The sequence below is a fragment of the Anomaloglossus baeobatrachus genome, chromosome 6 (assembly GCF_048569485.1).
Source record: "Anomaloglossus baeobatrachus isolate aAnoBae1 chromosome 6, aAnoBae1.hap1, whole genome shotgun sequence".
Lineage (NCBI taxonomy): Eukaryota > Metazoa > Chordata > Amphibia > Anura > Aromobatidae > Anomaloglossus > Anomaloglossus baeobatrachus.
Genome location: NC_134358.1, coordinates 87,537,874 through 87,558,925, shown reverse-complemented (window position 1 = coordinate 87,558,925; position 21,052 = coordinate 87,537,874).

Sequence of the window (21,052 nt, the reverse complement as noted above, 5' to 3'; positions counted from 1 at the left end):
GATTCAACACGTGAGCCACACAAGGCACGTGTGTCACATTGTCACGGCGAAGGGCCGCACCCATGTTTGCATCATTGTCACACCCGGCCTTCCCTGTCTGCTGGTTGAGTGGAGACAACCATTGATGAAACTTGGTCTCCAGAGCTAACCGTCCACAACTTCTCAGCGGTGTGACTCACATTTCCCCTACATTTCAAAGAAAACATTTGACCACCTGATGGCCTTGAGCTCTGCTGCCAGCATAGTAAGGAGGTGTGTGGGATTCCTTGGGCGCAGCTACAAGGAAGGGTGGCCTGACCACACAGGGTTTAGGCTGAGGTGCAGGAACAACACGAGGTTGATGAGGCAGAAGCAGTGGAGGAACTTGTACATACAGAGGAAGGATTAGAGCACACAACTCGTGGGGACGGAAAGACTTGTACAGCAGACCCTTCTCCATCTCTCACCATAGTTACCCAGTGCCCAGTCAGCAACATGTAACTCCCCTGTCCATGCTTACTGGTGCAAGTATCTGTGGTGAAATGCACCCTGTCACACACAGAGTTTCTCGAGGAATCGGTGATGTTGTGTGCGACCTGCTGTGGTAGCGCGGGCACGCCTTTCTAGGAGAAGGAGTGGCGAATGGCCATCGGCTCTTGGGGCACTGCAATGGGCATAAGGTCTCAAAAATCCTCGGTGTCAAAAGGGTGTAAAGGCAGCCTTTCTGTAGCCAATAAGTTGCAGATGCTGAAACTCAACCTCTTAGGCATGTCATGCCCTTCGAAAAGCATGTAAAACACAGCGAGGGGATTCCAACCACAGTCTCCCTCGTTCCCACTAATTGGGCCACACACACCCCACTTGACTAGCATCAGTTGATGCCCCTTTTCAAAATGAAACAGATGCTTTGCATGAAGCACTCTCAAAAATATGCGTGCCTTTCACCTCCCCTGGCTGAGCCAGGGGAAGAAAAGTCCTCTGAGAGCCATGACTTGTTCATCTTGGTTCTTTTTTCAAAAGCGAGGGGACTCCAACCACAGTCTCCCTCGTTTCCACTAATTGGGCCACACACACCCCACTTGACTGGCATCAGTTGACCCCCATTTTCAAGATGAAAAAGATGCTTTGCATGAAGCACTCTCAAAAATACGCGTGCCTTTCACCTCCCCTGGCTGAGCCAGGGGAAGAAAAGTCCTCTGAGAGGCATGACTTGTTCATCTTGGTTCTTTTTTCAAAAGTGAGGGGACTCCAACCACAGTCTCCCTCGTTTCCACTAATTGGGCCACACACACCCCACTTGACTGGCATCAGTTGACCCCATTTTCAAGATGAAAAAGATGTTTTGCATGAAGCACTCTCAAAAATACGCGTGCCTTTCGCCTCCCCTGGCTGAGCCAGGGGAAGAAAAGTCCTCTGAGAGCCATGACTTGTTCATCTTGGTGAATGTTAGTCTGTCCACCTTGTCAATGGACAGATGCATGTGCTTAGCTGTCAGCACACCCCCAGCAGCACTGAGGACACGTTCCGAGAAAACGCTGGCTGCGGGACACAACAAGATTCCCAAGGCGTACGTGGTGAGCTCAGGCAATTTATCCAGATTGGAAGCCTAAAATGAGCAGGGCTCAAGTTGCACAGTAATGGCATCGACGTTCCCTTGCATATACTCATATCTGTGTCTCCTCCTCTTTTTCCTTGTCCTGCTCTTTTATTTTCGCATGAGTATATGTCCTTGTCACTTTCCTATGTGTTTGTGTTGTGTTGTGAGTTGTTTGTCACCTTTTGGACACCTTTGAGGGTGTTTTCTAGGTGTTTTTATGTGTTTGTGATTGCCTGCCATTGTTTCCTATGCGGTTCGAGTTCGGTTCGTCGAACATTCGCCGAACTAAACTCAAACGAGACCTCCGTTCGACTAACCGAACTCGAGCCGAACCACGGCCGGTTCGCTCATCACTACAGAGGACCTCAAATGTTCTATATGTCACAGTTGCTGTTCTGGCACAAGGGTGCAGGGGCCATGTTCCCTGGGTGGTCTACAAGGCCCTGATGTTCCCTGCTATCCACTCCCACACAGTATCCACAGCTGATGTACAGTCCACAGACATGGTCTTGGGGATAACAGTTGCTTTAATACAGCAGGAACAAAGGAAAACAACACGGAATATACAGTATGTTTCACGGTCTTTTGTGGGTAGGCCACAGCCAATACAGCTTGGTGTTGAATGCTGAAGTGTAATTAGGGTTCTGTAGCTTTAAGAGCACAATTTGCTTCAGATGTAATACTGGTATGCCTTTAGAAGCAGGTTCAGAGTCTCTTGAGCTTAGAGGGTAGATATAATAAGATTTTACAGACCTGGAGTCCTGGGGTTAATTTCACTGCTAGTTCAGACACGTGCAGTACATGTAAGCAAATATAGAAAGTTGCCCAGCGTGCTACGGGGACCGGACGGCTGGTGCGTGGACAATGGCATGAAAGCCAATAATATTGCAGTGGGGTGGGAGACCCTCAAACTTCCCCAATCTGCGTGCAGTAGGATCTTTTATATATTTAGTATGCCCTACTGTCTGAAGAGAAGCACAATGTATATCTGGCCAGTGAGGATTCATGATAGGAAGGCCTCGGGCCTAGCAGGAGTCTTGTGGTGAAGAGAAACTCCACATAATGTCTTCCCTCATAGGAGACTCAGCCAGAACCAGCTCATTCCAGTTCTTTCCAGACAGAGGCTGGAGAATAAAGCGGGCTTTACACGCTGCAACATCGCTAATGCGGAGTCGTTGGGGTCACGGATTTTGTGACGCACATCCGGCCGCATTAGCGATGCCGTTGCGTGTGACACCGATAAGCGATTTTGCATCGTTGCAAAAACGTGCAAAATTGCTAATCGGCGACATGGGGGTCCATTCTTAAAAATCGTTACTGCAGCAGTAACGAAGTTGTTCCTCGTTCCTGCGGCAGCACACATCGCTGCGTGTGACGCCGCAGGAACGAGGAAGCTCCCCTTACCTGCCTCCCGGCCGCTATGAGGAAGGAAGGAGGTGGGCGGGATGTTACGTCCCGCTCATCTCCGCCCCTCCGCTGCTATTGGGCGGCGGTTCAGTGACGCTTCAGTGACGTCGCTGTGACGCCGCACGGACCGCCCCCTTAGAAAGGAGGCGGTTCGCTCGTCACAGCGACGTCGCCGGACAGGTAAGTATGTGTGACGGCTGTTGTGCGGCACGGGCAGCGATTTGCCCGTGTCGCGCAACAGATGGGGGCGGGTACCCACACTAGCGATATCTGGACCAATATCGCAGTGTGTAAAGTAGCCTTAACTCCATCTATTGAGCCATGTGACCAAGAACTAGCCAATAGGATAACACCCAATGAACACTTCAGATTCTTACAGTTTTCACCAGTAGATGGTGCTAGAATACAACAAATGAAAAATCCTTTACTTATAACATATAGCATAATATTACATATAAGTGAATGTACTTAAGGAAACAGACACAATCTGGACCGGGCCACTACATACTCCCCCTCTGAAGGTGAGCCGTCCTCGGCGATTGTGAGAGTGGAGGACTGCTAAGAAAGGAAGGAAATATATATTTAAGGCATAGTAACAATAAGGCAAGAATATGCAGCCAGACGGAAGAACAATAGGCAATGAACAAATGCAAAACATGAATGTGGTAGTGCCAATATGAGATAGTCTCTTTCCGCAATATACTATTGTCCATATGAAAGGCTCTGGAAAGGCACTTTAGTGGCAACAAACAGTCCATAAGTCCATGGCTGTATACAGAAAATTGTGCAAATAATAAACAAGGTGCTTGGTATTACCCAGGTGCAGAGGCTTAAACATTGCCAAACTGACTTTTCAGCTAAATAAATAAACACAAGATTATATACTCATGGAAAAGGATATGACCTTTTAGTCTCTGTAGCGGGCTGGAAGTGTTCCTTTTGTGCTTTGCTCTGAACGCCTCAACACTTGATCTTCCTCTTGAGCAGGAAAGATATTGTTTCCTGGATCAGGTGAAGTTGGCAGAGGAGCAGCAACTGGAGCAGGAACCGAGACGGGGACATATTGATAGCATGGAAGGATAAATTGAGTGTTGTAGAGGGACTCTTCCACTGTAAGTTGTCTGGCTGGTGTTTCCATTGCAGGAATTGGTGTGTAGACTGGCATGACTTGTGGAGGAGGTGATGACATCACCAGTAGATCCTCTTTGGTACATAGCTTCATGCGGTTCCTGTGCACCATCTCTGGGGCCATTCCGGGTTTCTTCACTTCATAGACATCTGACTCAGGATATGGGATAGCTGTAAACCGTGTATGGCTCTGTTTCCCAGAGTGAATCAAGTTTTCAGGCTGGATACCTTCGGCACTTACAACATGACCAAGGTAGTTGACCTTCGGCTTGAGCAGATGGCACTTTGACGGTTTTAGTTTCAGTTCATGTTCAATGAGTACCTGGAATACTTCTGCAAGGTGGCATAGGTGATCTTCATAAGTGCGAGAGTATACGACAACATCATCAAGATATAACAGAACGCTCTGGAAGTTGAGGTGACCAAGACATCTTTCCATGAGTCGCTGAAATGTAGCAGGGGCGTTGCATAACCCAAACAGCATACCGATAAACTCAAAGAGTCCCATTGGCGTGGTGAAAGCTGTCTTCTCTCTATCCTCAGGAGCCACGGGTACTTGCCAGTAACCGCTGGTTAAGTCGAGAGTGGAGAAGTATGCAGCTGAGCCAAGAGTGGTGATGGATTCTTCAATCCGTGGGAGAGGATAGGCATCTTTGTGTGTAACGTTTTTCAACTTCCGGTAGTCGACACAAAATCTGATGTTAACATCCTTCTTCCTCACCAGGACAATGAGTGCAGCCCACGGGCTTTGACTTTCTCGGATGACTTCAGAATCCTTCATCTCCTTTAACAGCTTCTTTACTTGTTGATAGTTAGCAGGAGGTACTGGACGGTGTCTTTCTTTGATAGGAGGATGATCACCTGTGTTGATCTTGTGCTGGATCAGAGTAGTTTTGCCGAAGTCAAGAGGGTGCTTGCTGAAAGCATGGCTGTGTCGCTTAGCAAGTTTAGTTACACCATTGATGTATTCTATAGGAGTGTTAGCATCTCCAGCATTAAGTTCATTCCACCAGAAGGTAGTGGGTATATTAGAGCCTTTGGGAGTGGCTTTTAACGACTTTTGATGAGCAAGTGTCTCTTCATCTAGGATGTCTTCTGGATCAAGGCTATACAGTGGAGCAACTGAATTAAACTTGTATAGCTCGATGGGCGCATCACTTAGGTTGATTAGCCGTACTGGTACTCTACCGTTTGAGATGGTGACAATACTTCTGGCAGCTTTTACCAGGGGCTGTCCTTCAATCTGGATGGAGTCAAGAAGAGCTATATAGTCCTCGTTGTCAATTCCTGGTCGAGCCCAACACCAGACTAGAGTTTCGCTGTTGGCTGACAGGGTAACTGGTCGTGCGTCGGTGATACGCACACGGCAGATCTCACCTTTACTGTTTGCAAACTTCTGTTGTGCGCAGAGCTCTTTGATAGTCCGCTGAACAGCTTGCCTGTAAGGGGGAGAAGCAGAAGGGAGAGAAGCATGCAAGGCAGCGAGCAATTCAGTAAACACATGGCGAATTACATTCATGCCTAACACTACTGCTGTTGTATCTCCCTCTGCCTCAGTAACAATTACACCTTGACCTGGTAACTTGCGATCACCAATTTGGATTGTGGGTTCCCAGTAGCGTAGCTGGGAAATAGGTTGACCATTACTTGCAATTAAGTCTAACTTTGCTTTACCCACTGGATTCAGCAGATCAAAGTCCCAAATCTTTTCAAAGGCTTGTCGCTCAATTGTGGTGACTGTGAACCAGTGTCCACTAAAGCTTCTAGAGGTACACCATCAATCCATATGGTTATATACGGGCATTTGGAGATGAACCGGGAAATCCATTGTGATTGTCCCTTTGGGCCCTTGGATTCACCTTCCGAGGGGCGGCCCTGGGCCTCGGGGGTGGCCCGTTTAACTTATAACATTGATACTTGTAGTGTCCAAGACGCTCACAATAAGTACAGTATACACAATCACCAGATGGAGGCCTTCCAGGAGGGGGCCTATCAGGACTCGGCCTACTAGAACGTGGCTCTGGGGAAAATGTCCGGTTTACAGAAGATTCACATGATGCAGGGGGTTGGCCTTTTAGCTCCTTTAAGGCTTGGCATACAGATTCATGGACTTGGACAAGTGCATCTGTGCTAGGAGGTGCATGACTGAGAGTAGGGGCTTGCACAGACTGTGTGGCCTGCATAAAGGAAACAGGTGAAAGATGAGATACAGTAGAAATTCCAGCAGCAAGGTCTGAGGAACGAGGCACAAGAGCATAGCTGGTACAAGGTGAGTCAGTACCCACTACTCGCATGGCTAGAACTTTAAAGTCTAAGAAAGCCATGTTTAGATTTTGTGCTGCTAGCATGCGGAGTTGACTTTGTACTAGCCTGGAGTCCAAACCTTCTATGAATCTCAGTGATTATGTTTTCTGCAGCAGCAGGATCTACAGTGTCTATTTGCTTAAACATAGAAAGAAAGATGGAGCTTACAAGGCAGTTAGTGTAAAAATATCCAAAATTTTATTATACAAATTTCTTATTATATTAAAATAGTTTCAATCCATATAGAAAAAGTACATATGCAGTGCTAATAGAGAACAAGGTGAATTACCACACATAAGTGGGAAAGCAGAAGTGATAACACCCCAAGTAGACATAAATAACTAGCAAGGGCAAAGGGTCATAAATAAGCGTAAGTGGCTGGCTAATACCTATGGCGTCTCTGTCCTGGCGGGAAACGTAATTATATATAGCCAAATCAGCATAAATCCCTAAGGCAGGACAGAGATTCCAAGAATCAAGCCAATCATGAAAAAAGTCACAAAACAATGACTAAAAAATGTGGCGCCTCCACCCTGACCGGGCACATGAAGTTGTGCAGCCAAATCGGCACAAGTCCGTTTAAACAGGGCAGGGGTCACCAGTAACAAGCCAGTCACATACAAAAGACCCTAAGAACCCATAACTTACACATGGTTAAGAAGGGGGGTGAACACCAGAGCGTCCCACGACAGTGCAAGGAGCCTTCCTATGCGCGTTTCGCACGGATTACATCTGCTGGCTTCATCAGGGAAGGTATACGGCAATTGCCGTTCAAGGACCTTATATCGGAAGTCGCGAGACTTCATTGGACTGACCAGGACCTGGAAAATGTGTCCCAGCCAATCGGATCCCCGCCGACGCACACGCGCACCGCGCGCCCAACGTCACACGCCCCCCAGCCGTCCAATGGGAGAGGGAGCCCGGAGCACAGCACACGTGCTCCAAGGCCACCCCCACCCAGTAAGGACGGCCAAGGGGCGGGCAAGGAAGGCGAGCGGCGCGCACGGGTCACGGAGATCAGAGGGCGGGACACAGCTCCCAGCTAGAGTCCGTCAATCAGCCATCGGGTTGCCATGGCGGCGCGTACGCCAAAGCACGGCAAAAGTCCGCACCACGTCCCCGGCAATCCAGTGAGGGGGGACGCGGCGGACCCCCGGGCCCAGGGGTCCGCAACATCCACCCCTACCAAAAAGGACGCCGGGCAAGCAGCGGGGACAGGATACCGCGCGATGGGAACGCGCACAGCAACCAGAGGGCGGGACAGGCTAATAGCCTGAAATGAAAAATGTGAGCAATCAATAAGTATCCTTGCCATCCCATAAATACGACCACAGAAATGAGATAACAATGGCATCAGTCATATTACATAAAAACAAGAAACAGGAGAATTATTATGCAGAGATCTTCTTAAAGTGACAGTACGTCCATGTCCTAAGGGAATCATGTGCGGACAATTTTTCCAAAAATCGATGTCAGGTCCAAGTCCGACATGTAGATCACAATGGATAATAACTAGACAAGGTCCTATGAAGGCAAGAGAATTAAATTAGGAACACTGAAAATTAATAATGGGGCCAAAAAGAAACCTGATAAAAAATAATTAAAAATATCCCTTAAATTAAAAAGGAAAGGAATGGTGCAGTACATGACAAGAGCCACTCATAGAAATGGGGCAAAGTTTAGAGCCTCATTAAGGCCCTTTGGTGTGACTGTGTCCAAAATGGTAATCCATTTCAGTTCACGTTGGGCCAAAAGCTTTTTGACATTTCCCCCCCTAATCCCACAGTGAATCACGTCAACACCCCTGACCATAAAAGATCTAGGGTTGCATCCATGAACCAATTTGAAGTGGCGCGGTATAGTTTTTAATTCTGCCACATTGGTCGCTGTGGTTGCCGCCCGAATGTCCCTCACATGCTCCCTTACTCTTACTCTTAATTCCCTTGATGTCATACCTATATAGATCTTATTACAATCACATGTTGCATAGTAGATGACGTTGATGGTAGTACAAGAGATATGTTCTCTTATAGGGAAGCTTTTTCTCCCATCACTAGTATGGAAAGAGGAGCAGCGAGAGACATTCGGGCAGGAAACACAGCGACCACAGGGAAAGCAACCTTTGATGGGTCCAGACGAGCCAAAAGGACTACTGGTCACTGGAGGTATATAATGGCTTTTGACCAAGTAGTCCTTAAGATTTTTACATCGCCTGGCGGTCATCAAAGGTACAGGGGGCAGACGTGATTTCAAAGTGGGATCTGATTGAAGGATCGGCCAGAATTTAGTTAGAATTTCTCTCATCTCCTGCCATTTAACATTAAATGTTGAGATGAACCTTATATTTTCCACAGGCCTGATTTCACCTCTCCTCCCATGAAGCAGATCATCCCTAGACACCGATCTTGCTCTCTGATAAGCTTGTTTCAGAGTGCGGTTCCCATAACCTCTGTTTTTGAACCTCATCCTCAAATCATCTGCCTGTTGTTTAAAAACGTTGTCCTGAGAGCAGAGTCGTCTCATCCTGAGATATTGACCAATTGGGATGGCACGTACAGTGGAGTTGGTGTGAGCAGAGGTGGCATAGAGTAGGGAGTTTACAGACGTCGGTTTTCTGTACACATCCGTCTGCAAAGCCCCAAACTCATCTGCAGTAATTTTAATATCCAAAAACTCAACTCCACTGTCACTAAAACTATATGTCAATTTGATGTTGTAATTATTTGTGTTGAGCTGGTCCATGAAACACCTGAGTTGAGAGATGGTACCCTGCCAGATGATCAATAGATCATCAATGTATCTCACCCACATTGACACCATGGGGGCGGCCCATGCACCTCCGTCAACAAACAAACCCCTCTCCCAAAAACCGAGGAAGAGGTTTGCGTACGAAGGCGCACAGGCCGCGCCCATAGCGGTCCCCCGCCTCTGCAGATAGAATCTATCCTTAAAGACAAAGAAATTGTGGGTGAGTACATAGTCAAGAAGTTCCAGGACCAGCTCACAAGTGCGTCCATCCCAATTACTCATACCCAAGAAAAAACGAGCTGCTCTCAGGCCGTCGTCGTGGCCGATACACGTGTATAAAGACTCTATATCGGCCACCACCAAGAGGGTCCCTGGGTCCACATGAACCCCATCAAGTCTATTGAGAACCTCGGTCGTATCCCTAACGTAGGATGGAAGGGTCTCCACCAGGGGTTTTAAGTAATAATCAATAAACTGGCAGATGGGACTACATAACCCCTCCATCCCTGAAACGATGGGCCGACCGGGTGGATTGATGGGGTCCTTGTGGACCTTGGGCAATAGGTAAAAGGTTGGAATTTTAGGATATTTTACAAATAACCCATCAAAGACCCCCTTGGTAATAATCCCTTGGTCTAAGGCATCATTGAGGATGAGGTACAATTGGGCAGAGAATGAGATCAAAGGTGAGGAGTCCAATCTACTATATGTCTCTCTGTCTCTCAGCTGCCTGTGGGCCTCCCTTTCATAGAGATCCACTGGCCAAACCACGACATTACCCCCCTTGTCTGCAGCCTTGAATATGACGTCCTTCATATCGCCCAGTTCTCTCAAGGCTTTCCTTTGGACTGCAGTTAAATTGTCCCGTGATCGGCGAGTGGAGATGTTACGCAGATTTTCACTAACAAGGCGAGTAAAAATCTCCACCGCCGGGCATAGAGACAAGGGGGGGAAAGTCGTGGATCTAGGCCTCAAAGAGGTGGGAAACTCACCTGGCAGCTGAGATGGTAATTCTTCTGAGAGATCCTCCAAAATTTGTGTCGCACTTTGTCCCATAGCAAGATCGGTGTCTCCTGTCGGTGATTTAGAATGTAACTTATGAAGGATCAGCTTCCGGGAGAAAAGGTGAAGATCCTTCAAAGCTGTGAACAAATCAAAGGTGTTAGTGGGGGAAAAAGTCAAACCCTTACTCAACACCTGTAGTTGTGCCGTTGACAAAGTATATTTCGACAGGTTAATTATCTGGGGGCCTTCGCCCGAACCAATATCTTTAGGTCTGCCGGCACTCCTCTTTTTGGGTTGACGTAGTCTATTGTCCCAAGACATTTGGCTCTGATTACCCCTTCCAGATATAGTAGTACTGCCGGATAGACCACTTTCTTCGCCTGATGTGCAGGAGGAGATGGAGCCTGATCTTGATCCCCCAAAACGTGGGCGTTGATATGGTTTAAATCTATCACTACCCCTCCATTTGTACATCTTATTCTGACGTCTGTCATCCAAATCTCTCTGTAGTTTCCGGATCTTAGTATCTTGAACCTCTTTACTCAATTTCTCAATTTCCAAGTCAAGACCCTCATTAAACTTATTAATTGCTATTGTTGTCATGTTTTTTTCTATATCAATCTGCAAAGAATTAATATCACCTTCTAAAGTAGCAAGGGTCTCCTTATTCAACCCAATTAAGAGTTGAAGAAATTGCTTGGAGCAGTCAGAGGCGGCAGTCTCCCATTTACTTTTAAACTCATCATTCTGAATGGGGAACGAGGGAAAGACTTGAACTCGTAGTCCCCTCGGAATTAAACCGAGTTCCACATATCTCTCCAAAAAGGTACAATTAAGCCAAATCCTAGTCCGCTTCTTGAGTAGCTCCGTCATCTGTTCCCATCGCGCGGTATCCTGTCCCCGCTGCTTGCCCGGCGTCCTTTTTGGTGGGGGTGGATGTTGCAGACCCCTGGGCCCGGGGGTCCGCCGCGTCCCCCCTCACTGGATTGCCGGGGACGTGGTGCGGACTTTTGCCGTGCTTTGGCGTACGCGCCGCCATGGCAACCCGATGGCTGATTGACGGACTCTAGCTGGGAGCTGTGTCCCGCCCTCTGATCTCCGTGACCCGTGCGCGCCGCTCGCCTTCCTTGCCCGCCCCTTGGCCGTCCTTACTGGGTGGGGGTGGCCTTGGAGCACGTGTGCTGTGCTCCGGGCTCCCTCTCCCATTGGACGGCTGGGGGGCGTGAGACGTTGGGCGCGCGGTGCGCGTGTGCGTCGGCGGGGATCCGATTGGCTGGGACACATTTTCCAGGTCCTGGTCAGTCCAATGAAGTCTCGCGACTTCCGATATAAGGTCCTTGAACGGCAATTGCCGTATACCTTCCCTGATGAAGCCAGCAGATGTAATCCGTGCGAAACGCGCGTAGGAAGGCTCCTTGCACTGTCGTGGGACGCTCTGGTGTTCACCCCCCTTCTTAACCATGTGTAAGTTATGGGTTCTTAGGGTCTTTTGTATGTGACTGGCTTGTTACTGGTGACCCCTGCCCTGTTTAAACGGACTTGTGCCGATTTGGCTGCACAACTTCATGTGCCCGGTCAGGGTGGAGGCGCCACATTTTTTAGTCATTGTTTTGTGACTTTTTTCATGATTGGCTTGATTCTTGGAATCTCTGTCCTGCCTTAGGGATTTATGCTGATTTGGCTATATATAATTACGTTTCCCGCCAGGACAGAGACGCCATAGGTATTAGCCAGCCACTTACGCTTATTTATGACCCTTTGCCCTTGCTAGTTATTTATGTCTACTTGGGGTGTTATCACTTCTGCTTTCCCACTTATGTGTGGTAATTCACCTTGTTCTCTATTAGCACTGCATATGTACTTTTTCTATATGGATTGAAACTATTTTAATATAATAAGAAATTTGTATAATAAAATTTTGGATATTTTTACACTAACTGCCTTGTAAGCTCCATCTTTCTTTCTATGTTTATGTGCCATATGGAGTGGCGTTGATTTTTTGATGCGAGATGTGCCTTGGTTCAATGTTCTTGTGTCTCAGTGTCTATTTGCTGTAAAGCCCTGTAGGCAGACTGAAGGGGTAGTGCGTAGTCCCTAAGAGTCTCACCTGGTCCCTGACATCGGTTGTAAAATTTGAGACGAACCTCGGTGGGTGATTGGCGTTCAAATTCTTTTCTCAGGCGGGTGAGGATCTGTTCTACATTGGTTTTCTCGGTAGATGGCCAGGAACGGACTTCCTCAGCAGCTGGTCCATCAAGCTGTCCCAGGAGAAGTTGTACCTGCTGATGGGGAGAAAGTGAGAAAAGCTCAGGAGAATACATAATCTTTTCTTTGAACCCAGCAAGTGTATGAGGATCTCCTCTGTAGCTTGGGAGACTAGAGGTTCCAATGAAGAATGGCATGCTGGTAGCCATGGCAGGGACTTGAACTGGGTTGGCGGCATTAGCCCGTTCCACTGGAGCACTAGGTGATGATGATGATACAGAGTTAACAGACTTGGACTGGTCATTTTGAAGAGGTTCAGACATTTTAGTGATGAGGCAAGTACTGTCTCTTTCAGAATAATGATGACACTGTAGCTTTAAGGGATGCACTATTATGTACCAACAAAGTAATTGAGATGGAAGGCTCCCCCTCTTGAATATAGCACTGCTGTGAATGAGGATTTGCACTTATTTGAGTAACTTGGAAGGCAGGAGAGTAGAAGGGCTAGTGCAGGTGCTGTTAACCCCAGCATAAAACAGAAAACAGTCTTTGGCAGTATTCACTGGTAAGATCGAGGTTAATGAGCAATGCTGAGACTTGTAGTGCAGTAAGAGAAGATAGGCACAGAGGAATGATCCTGTTCGTGACGCCAAATTCGACCTTTGTAAGGGCCCAGGGACAGAGGACCTCAAATGTTCTATATGTCACAGTTGCTGTTCTGGCACAAGGGTGCAGGGGCCATGTTCCCTGGGTGGTCTACAAGGCCCTGATGTTCCCTGCTATCCACCCCCACACAGTATCCACAGCTGATGGACAGTCCACAGACATGGTCTTGGGGATAACAGTTGCTTTAATACAGCAGGAACAAAGGAAAACAACACGGAATATACAGTATGTTTCATGGTCTTTTGTGGGTAGGCCACAGCAAATACAGCTTGGTGTTGAATGCTGAAGTGTAATTAGGGTTCTGTAGCTTTAAGAGCACAATTTGCTTCAGATGTAATACTGGTATGCCTTTAGAAGCAGGTTCAGAGTCTCTTGAGCTTAGAGGGTAGATATAATAAGATTTTACAGACCTGGAGTCCTGGGGTTAATTTCACTGCTAGTTCAGACACGTGCAGTACATGTAAGCAAATGTAGAAAGTTTGTATAACAGCATTAAAATTAAATCCTTTATTATAAATAGTCTAAAAAGAAGAACACAGTTCCTCTAATTCATGTATCATTAGCTCACAAAGCCCTCACCATGTATATGTAACATGAGTGCCCAGGTAGCTTATAGGCAAATCATGCTGCATTTAGATAAACATGGTGGTGGTCAAAAAAAAAAAAAACAAAGCCAACACAATAAACAAAACAAAAAGTGATTATGCCAAGGTCAACGGACAATGGTCCAGTTTGATAGAAAAACTAAGCATAAAAAATGAATATACCTAACAGAAAATGTTGTCAATTAACACCTGATACTGACAATGGTCAGATACCATAATTATTAACATATGTTAAGGCATATAAAAAGGAATGGTCTCACCAAATCCTTCCAAAAGGGGGGCAGGCAGTCTCTCCTTCAGGTTCCTGGGTTCAGTATGCTAGTCCAGCATTCACTCTCCCTATCCACCAGGAGACCAAAAATAACAAAGTTACCTGCCACCCCAAACTCCCGTCCTAACAAGGACGGTCCACATCTAAATTGCAAAGTTGGACCCCTAAGCTGACCCTGTATACATGGTGAGGGCTTTGTGAGCTGATGATACATGAATTAGAGGAACTGTGTTCTTCTTTTTAGACTATTTATAATAAAGGATTTAATTTTAATGCTGTTATACACACTGTCATTGGGATTGCTGTATTACAAATGTAGAAAGTTGCCCAGCGTGCTACGGGGACCGGACGGCTGGTGCGTGGACAATGGCATGAAAGCCAATAATATTTCAGTGGGGTGGGAGACCCTCAAACTTCCCCAATCTGCGTGCAGTAGGATCTTGTATATAAGTAGTATGCCCTACTGTCTGAAGAGATGCACAGTGTATATCTGGCCAGTAAGGATTCATGATAGGAAGCCTTCAGCATATTGGCTGTAAAAGTCAGTAAATGGTGAAATTCTAGGCCTCGGGCCTAGCAGGAGTCTTGTGGTGAAGAGAAACTCCACATAATGTCTTCCCTCAGAGGAGACTCAGCCAGAACCAGCTCATTCCAGTTCTTTCCAGACAGAGGCTGGAGAATAGCTCCACCTATTGAGCCATGTGACCAAGAACTAGCCAATAGGATAACACCCAATGAACACTTCAGATTCTTACAGTTATCACCAGTAGATGGTGCTAGAACACAAGAAATGAAAAATGCTTTACTTATAACATATAGCATAATATTACATATAAGTGAATGTACTTAAAGAAACAGACACAATCTGGACCGGGCCACTACACCAACACTTTCGGCCATGACTGTCATGATAGTATATGTATATATATATATATATATATATATATATATATATATATATATATATATACAGTACAGACCAAAAAGTTTGGAAACACCTTCTCATTCAGTTAGTTTTCTTTATTTTCATGACTCTGAAAATTTTATATTCACATTGAAGGCATCAAAACTATAAATTAAAACATGTGGAATGAAATACTTAAAAAAGTGTGAAACAACTGAAAATATGTCTTATATTCTAGGTTCTTCAAAGTAGCCACCTTTTGCTTTGATTACTGCTTTACACACTCTTGCCATTCTCTTGATGAGTTTCAAGAGGTAGTCACCGGAAATGGTTTTCCAACAGTCTTGAAGGAGTTCCCAGATATGCTTAGCCCTTGTTGGCCCTTTTGCCTTCACTCTGCGGTCCAGCTCACCCCAAACCATCTCAATTGGGTTCAGGTCTGTTGACTGTGGAGACCAGGTCATCTGGCGTGGCACACTATCACTCTTCTTCTTAGTCAAATAGCCCTTACACAGCCTTGGAGGTGTGTTTGTGGTCATTGTCCTGTTGAAAATAAATGATGGTCCAACTAACCGCAAACCGGATGGAATAGCACGCCGCTGCAAGATGCTGTGGTAAACATGCTGGTTCTGTATGCCTTCAGTTTTGAATAAATCCCCAACAGTGTCACCAGCAAAGCACCCCCACACCATCACACCTCCTCCTCCATGCTTCACGATGGGAACCAGGCATGTAGAGTCCATTCATTCATCTTTTCTACAAAGACATGGTGGTTGGATCCAAAGATTTCAAATTTGGACTCATCAGACCAAAGCACAGATTTCCACTGGTCTAATGTCCATTCCTTGTGTTCTTTAGCCCAAACAAGTCTCTTCTACTTGTTGCCTGTTCTTAGCAGTGGTTTCCTAGCAGCTATTTTACCATGAAGGCCTGCTGCACAAAGTCTCTTCTTAACAATTGTTCTAGAGATGAGCAGGTGTGTCCAAACTTTTGGTCTGTACTGTATGTATATATATATATATATATATATATACACAGTCATGGCCGAAAGTGTTGACACCCTTAAATTTGTTCCGGAAAATTAAGTATTTCTCCTAAAAAAAATTACTACAATTACACATATATTATAAACATGTTTGTTTCCTTTGTATTGGAACAACACAATAAAACAATGAAATAAACACAAATTGGACATAATATTACTATTGTTATTATTTATTATTATAGCGCCATTTATTCCATGGCGCATTACAAGTGAAAACCAAAAATTGTGGGTACACAACTGTGTTTCAATCATGTGATGCTCGTTTAAACCTGTGGACAGATGAAACCAAGATATAGGCTTTTTATTAAAGCACATCATTCTACTCTTTACCGAAAATGGAATGAGGCCTTAACAGAAAACAACACAGTACCTAAAGTCAAATATGGTGGAAGTAAAAAGATGTTTTAGGGGTGTGTTGCTGCCTCTGACACTGTGCGCCTTAATTATGTGCAAGGCATCAGGAAATCTCAAGATTGCCAAAGGATTTTGGGTCTCAATGTAGTGCCCAATGTCAGAAGGTATCCTAGGTCATGGGTCTTCCAGCAGGGCAATGACCCAAACACAATTCAAGAAATATCCAGAAGTAGATGGAAACAAAGCTCTGGAGAGTTCTGGATTGGCAGCAATGAGTCCATTGAAAACATATGGCGAGATCTTAAAATTGCTGTTGGGAGAAGGCACCTTCATATATGAGAGACTGGAGCAGTTTGCAAAAAAAGAGAGTTCAAAAATTTCAGTTGAGAGGAACATAGTTCAGAGACTTTCAAGGAGAAATGTCGTATTTGGAAATAAACCACAAATGCACCCAAAGTAACCCCATACCTTATGCAGTAGGCCCTGGCATTTGCCATACTTTTCCAGTTGGTGAAGACACTGAAGTTCATATTGTACAAGACTAAACAGTTATTTAGGATAAGTAAACTTTATAGTTTGTGTAAATCGATTTGTTTTATTTTTACCACAGCTTTATATCTTGTGCTATAGTTATAGATTATCAAGCGGCTGTGTGCTATTAAAGACAGATTATGGTTGGTTAGTGTTACATTATTATCACGTTAGTGGTTTGCAGCCTCATTAGTGTGGAGTAATGTTGTCGCTATCCATTTTCTATGTCACTACTGCAGCCCTAATAAGATCTGAAGCTAGTGATGTGACACGTAATCAATTTATAATGCATATTAGGTCTTCTCAGCCTGACTTCCTAATGTCTGCAGCCCGAGCAATGCCAGTGAGGAAGCTCATTAATATACAGAGAAGTGGCAAATTCAGCCATCAATAACCTGATTATCAGTCACTCAATTTATCATGTTTGAAGAAATTGCATTTAGGGCTTCCAGGAATCCAAATAAAGTAAAATCAAAGGTTAAGAATACGGAGTACAAAAAGAAATAGAGTCTTCTACATTTAATCTGTCCATTTTATTTGTGTTGTTTATTCAGTGCTGAAACTGGAAGTGACCAACCACATCTTCATTGTCTGCCCGGTTGGGAGGGAGTAGTAAATGTCTTATGCGGCCATACACATTAGATGACTATAGACCAAATAATGCTTCAACTGATCGTTCTGTTGTCAGCCATCTCAGCCAACTCTCTGATACACAGGAGTGCTCACTCGGCTGAGCACTCCTGTGTAGAGATGAGCGGACCCATTGAAGTTCGGGACTTGGACTTGATGTGAACCCCAGGAGTGGTGCAGGTTTGTTTTTTTTTTCTTTTGTGCACACTACATCTAATAATGCTGATTTTACTACCAGTGCGAGTGTGCTGCTCCCAGTAGGTCTCTGATGTCATGATGGGGGGGTCACCCGGTCCGAGTGGCGATGTGGCCATACCCTGGGCATGTGCAACAGGCTTTGTGATGGGGGTTAAAAATAATATTAAAAAAGGAAGAGAAAAAAAAATAAACAGTTTGTGAAGCCAGTTGGGATGTTCCGCTTTGGAATGCCTGGGCATGCCTGAAGGTCCCCAGAAGTTGGGTGGTAATGCACAGTGCCAGATGGTTATATCCCCCCCCCCCCAACTAGACCTGGTTCTGGGGAAAAGTTGGAATAAGGATGGTGCAGCAGTAAATAATCATCCAGAGACAGGACAGGGAGCTTTTACTTTTTACTGAAGCTCTGCCAAAAACAGTCCAGAACCTTCCATACAGCATACACTAGGATGGCAGTCTGACCTGCTCCAGTTCAGTTTTTCTGCTGTGTTTAGTGTAATTCTCCTGCTGCTACTTCCATGTCTGGGAAAAGGTATTTTGAAATCCTGGGATTTTCAAGACAGACAAATTTTGGATCCCTGATCCCTTCCAGCGAGCAGGCAACTCAAATCCTATGGGAGCACTTACTGTTGCTGGTAGAAGTTTCCAGATTCAATGATGTCACTGAGCTCCTGGGCAATTTACTGCTCCTTATAAAAAAGCTCCAAACAGTCTTTCAGTTTGCCACTGACTCTAAAAGTCTAGGTGGCCTAGGAACTAATACTCCGCCTTTGCCGCTAGCTCCCTCGGAGAACTCAAAAGCCACCTTAGTCCAGGACCATCTCCATGTTATAAGTCCATGCTCGGTACAAACACTGAACTTTACTGTTTGGGTCCACTCATCTCTACTCCTGTGTTCTCTATGAGAAAGCCCCTGACTGAAATGACAGCTGGGGGCTTATCTCCGGGAGAATAATGAAATCGGTTGACCCAAATTGGACATGAGCGATCGTCATCTTTCCAGAAAATCAGTCGGTCATTGCCACCAAACACATTATATCCTTGGACAAACCCATCGATATCAGCAGGCTCATCCAACTTTGGCCTATGTGGGCCTTTTATGTTTTTTATATGCAGTTTTTGGGAGGAAAATCTGACAAATTATTCAATAGGAATCCACTTCAGAAATGCTGCTTTCCTTGTTTTTAGGTTTTTGTTTTTCTTTGCCTTAAGAGTTTTTTCTTTTAATGGCTTTTGAAGCAATTTATAGAAACAGTGTTTTGCAGACTTTTCACCTGACTGTGTCAAGCTTGGAGCAAATTCTAAATTTTAAGCAACATAACATGTGGAATCTGTCTGAAAGAAGTGGCAAAATATAATCAATCCAAAAACTCGCCGCATACACAGCAAAGTGTATTTTTTTATTGGAACCTACATCAAAAGTATTCAGAGCACATCTGAAGCAGTATCTAGTCTTACTTTCCAAATAAATCTGCTTCAAAACTATGTGTAAATATACTGTACCTCAGGCTGTCTTCGTCTGAAATAATCCTACTCAATTTTTGCAATTTCCCATTGCTTTACAAATGTCACCTGTATCTGACATATAATATATTGTGGGAAACTTATCATTTCCCCACAACAGTTTTCTAGTGTAATAGACAAAAAAAAATATTTTAAAAGTAATATTCACACCATCATTACTTATTCTTTTTCCACTAGCTGCGCAACTTTTGTTAGAGACACAAAAAGCATCAGGGCCAAATTTACTATGATAGCAAATAAATTCCTCCGTAGAGTTAATAAAAACACTTGTAAATTGAAAATTCTGCTATTTTCTAAAAACACTTGTGTAACTGGATATGTGCACAGTATTTCTTAAATGGTTTGTATGGAGCCGCATATGTTAATAGGTTGATATTGCAGCTCTGCTTCACAGACATACCACTTACAAGCTGTATACAAGTGTTTTGTGAGAAAGTCACCATATTTATCTAGTCCTTTACAAACCACTTTAAGATAGAGGCTCAACTGTCTCATCACTATACACTTTACTGAATACTCTGCCTCTCTTTTTGCAGGACATCCAGGAGTAAAAATTTAGGGTTTTTTTAGGTCCTGGTTAGAGATGAGCGAACCGGTCCCGGTTCGGCTCGCCGAACGGAGAACCCGTTCGAGTTCGGCTCGTCGAACGTTCGACGAACCGAACTCGAACTGCATAGGAAACAATGGCAGGCAATCACAAACACATAAAAACACCTAGAAAACACCCTCAAAGGTGTCCAAAAGGTGACAAACAACTCAAACACATGGGAAAGTGACAAGGACATATACTCATGCGAAAATAAAACAGCTGGACAAGGAAAAAGAGGAGGACACACAGATATATGAGTATATGCAAGGAAACATCGATTCCATTATTGTGCAACTTGAGCCCTGCTCATTTTAGGCTTCCAATCTGGATAAATTGCCTGAGCTCGCCATGTACGCCTTGGGGATCTTGTCGTGTCCTGCAGCCAGCGTTCTCTCGGAACCTGTCTTCAGTGCTGCTGGGGGTCTGCTGGCAGATAAGCACACGTGTCTGTCCACTGACAATGTGGACATGGCTCTCAGAGGACTTTTCTTCCCCTGGGTCAGCCAGGGGATGGGAAAGGCACGCGTATTTTTGAGAGTGCTTCATGCAAAGCATCTTTTTCTTTTTCAAAAGGGGGCTCAACCGATGCCAGTCAAGTGGGGTGTGTGTGGCCCAATTAGTGGCCACGAGGGAGACTGTGGTTGGAGTCCCCTTACTGTGTTTTACATGTTTTTAGAAGGGCATGACATGGCTTAGAGGTTGACTTTCAGCATCTGGAAACTGTTGGCTACCAAAATGCTGCCTTTCCAACCTTTTTAACCGAGGATTTACGAGACCTTATGCCCATCGCAGTGCCCCAAGAGCCGATGCCCAGGCGCCACTCCTTCTCCAACAAAGGCGTGCACGCGCTACACCAGCATGTCGCACTAAACATCACTGATTCCTTGAGAAACTCTGTGTGACAGGGTGCATTTCACCACAGATAATTGGCCCAGTAAGCATGGACAGGGGCGTTACATGTCACTGACTGGGCAATGGGTTACTGTGGGGAGAGATGGAGAAGGGTCTGCTGTACAAGTCTTGCCGTCCCCACGAGTTGTTTCAATCCTTCTTCTGTATGTACAAGTTAATACACTGCTTCTGCCTCTTCAACCTCGTGTGGGTCCTCCACCTTGGCGCAAACCCTGTGTGGTCAGGCCACCCTTCCTTGTAACTGCGCACAAGGAATACCACACACCTCCTTACTATGCTGGCAGCAGAGCTCAATGCCATCAGGCGGTCAAAGGTTTACTTTGAAATGTATGGGAAATGTGAGTCACACCGCTGAGAAGTTGTGGACGGTTAGCTCTGGAGACCGAGTTTCATCAATGGTTGTCTCCACTCAACCAGCAGCCAGGGAAGGCCGGGTGCGACAATGATGCAAAC